Raw genomic sequence first — 3,024 nt, forward strand, 5'->3', positions numbered from 1 at the left:
TTGACCTTTTGGGGTACACATCCATTACTGTACACAGCCTTCAGATGGCAGGTGCGTTACAAAGATGAGTAAGTGGATGGAGTTACATTACTGTTATGACTCCAGTGGTAATTTCCTGCCTTTTCATTATTTAACTGAGACATGCTGCATTTTCTAGTGAACGTGTTATTTGTTGTGTAGACCATTCTTTTAACGTATGCAACTTAACACCGCAGTCAGCACCGAAATTTATCTTATCTGACATCTCTATATGTTAGCAAGCATCTCAATTCACAGCCTTTCAAATGTTCCTCTCATGCACACTTGAAAGAATTTAGTCTATAGGCAAAGAATTAGAAACCTTAGGATGGCCATAGATACCGTTACAATACTGACCACAAGAGTATTGTATATGAGAATACCAGAGCATTTTATGAACTGGTTAATTCAGACATATTAAATTATTGCTGTTGACAAACCCTTGTTCTAATGCAACACTTGACACCCAAGCGATGTACCTATTAGTGAACACTGAGCTCGTGATAGTAGCAGAATACTTAATTTTTAAAAAACGAATGCAACTCAGTAGTAAAAGCATCCGTAAAGCCCTCCAGTAAAGCAGTGTCTCCACCTTTCAAAACTGATCTATAGTACACATCTGCTCTGTCAGGGCCACTTGGATCAGACCTCTGCAAAAGATGGGTAGCTCAGCTGAAGAGTAATCAGAAAGAAGTTTGCTGGAAGAAATTCCTGAGCAGAAATAAGAGCGATCACAAATGTCTTTTTCACACCTAAGGCAGGCAGACCAGAGTTCAGCTCATCTGAAATCTAAAATCTCCAGCCTTCACCTCTAATAAATCAAAGAATGAACGTGACTGTTTCTCGTAGCTTTCCCGTGATTCACTGAAGCTGCGGGAGTAAAACCAGACAACAACAAAATTTAAGCGTCAGTCACAGAAAGATTTGGCATTATTATTTTTGTCAATCTCTGCTGCAGAATCAGATTCCAACGCAGGCAGTACTGCACCGAATGGCAATTAGCCAGCGTGAACTGACAAAACTCTATTAAAACATAACTGCATCCATGCATACTAGCACCAGGGTATCACGGAATATGATCTAACAAGCTAAAGTCCACTGCTTAAGCTTTGGGTAAAATGTGCTACATTGCATTATAAATTAAATTTATCAGAGTTGCTATGAGAGCAATTATCATTAAAAAACTGAAAAGGCAAGCTTGCTTTAAGAACTATTAAGGTTTGCAACCTCATCTTTCTCAGGCATACCTTAATTTTAAAATAAACACGTTAAAAATATATTCTGCCTACAAAAAAATCTTATGACTACATTGATCTAACCAAACCTTAATACATACTATACTCTCCAAAAACCATGAATCATCATTTAATACCATAAGCAGTTTATTAATTCATGTACAGCTATCTGAAGAACTTATAATGCCAGGACTGTCAATCTCAGATCAATACAGGAAGCTCTTTCACATTCAGTAAGAAGAAAAAAAAAAAAAAAAAAAAAGGAAAAAAAAAATCAGGTATCTCTAGTCAGAGCTATCCAGTGTTTTGTGTTTTAAGAATTGGTTTCTCTCCCTCTCTCCTTTCTTGAAATAGGCTGCTTGACATTTAAAAATAGACTTATTCTTCATTTTAAAATGCATTTCCGTGACTCAGAAATTAAAGTGGAAAAGACTTATTAATTCATCTAACCAAACTTGTTTGTAATAAAAGTCTACCCTTTATTTTGTGTTGCTTTGTTCAGACTACAGTCAGGCAATGACTAGCACCAGTTTCTCTCAGAATCGATACCTCAAAGCACCACATCCCTAATATCCAGACAAGAAAAGCTTTTTGTGTTCAGAGCCACCTCACTGTATGCCACTTAGCTTGCAAATGATGTCAAATTTGTGAAGAATTTACCTGGGTTTATTCCCTTCTTTAAAGTCCATACCTTCAGATACTAACCTTGTACTAAACAGGCTGTTTCCACAAATGTGTTGGCACAAAGCACTAAAAACGTAAAGCCAACTAAAAAAAAAAAAGACCCTAAAAGAATATGGGCATAAACTCAATACCCAAATATCAGAAGACAATCCCAGGTGCTATAACGTATTGGAAGCTCACAGAAGAAATGCAAAGTCCTCCCCTCATTTCTTTTTCCACGTTCTTCCCCCAAAGCACAGCCCATCTAATAACAGATACAAACAAGTCAGAGGACTTTGGTCACAAACCTCACAGGTTTCTCCTTGCCTTGACAGCCAGACCTGGTGTCACCCCCTCTCTCTAACCTTCACTGACCGCCCCACCGGGTGATAGGCAGGTATCCCCTTGCAAGCTGCTGCACCACCTCATCACAGCTAATTAGCAGACCAACCTGACTATATTTATTCTGTTTTCAGATGGTGGGTGTTCGCCCACATACCAGTGAAATTAAAAAGTAACAAGTACTTGAGTGGTATTGACGACTTGACAGATACCACCCAGGACCAGTTTTCTAGCTCTTTGAAAAAGAACAAAATGCTGGAGCAAGTCAGGCAGTGACACAACGACCAGGGGAAAAGCGACGGGACAAGTATCCGAGGAAGAACACAGCCCTAGTAGCTGCAGCCACGTACCAGAGGATTTCCCCACGAACCTTTGACAAACGTGCGGCTCGCCAGCACAGACGCCAGGCACCCCACGGAGACACAGGACCAGCTGCCCAGCCACTCCGGCCATGCCGACGCACTCATTATCAACATTACACTAACACTGAAAAATAACTAAACGCTCACGTTGCACCAATCCCGCTGATCAAACAGACGAAGATATTTGCGCGTGAAGATAATCCTACAAACCCAAAACTTTAAACAGCTGGAACCAGAGCATCACCAAAGAAACAACCGCTGCCTTCTGTAAGACAGTCTCCTCCACGAGTCCTGTTTGTAAGAGCGACTCCCGCATCGCCAAAAAGGGCAGTGACCTTCTGGGTGTGCGCCCGTCTGCCTGCAGGTCAAGGCCATGGCATAAGCCTGCGCTCAGCACCGTGCAG

This window comes from Pygoscelis adeliae, unplaced genomic scaffold (assembly GCF_000699105.1).
Source record: "Pygoscelis adeliae isolate BGI_AS28 unplaced genomic scaffold, ASM69910v1 Scaffold131, whole genome shotgun sequence".
Lineage (NCBI taxonomy): Eukaryota > Metazoa > Chordata > Aves > Sphenisciformes > Spheniscidae > Pygoscelis > Pygoscelis adeliae.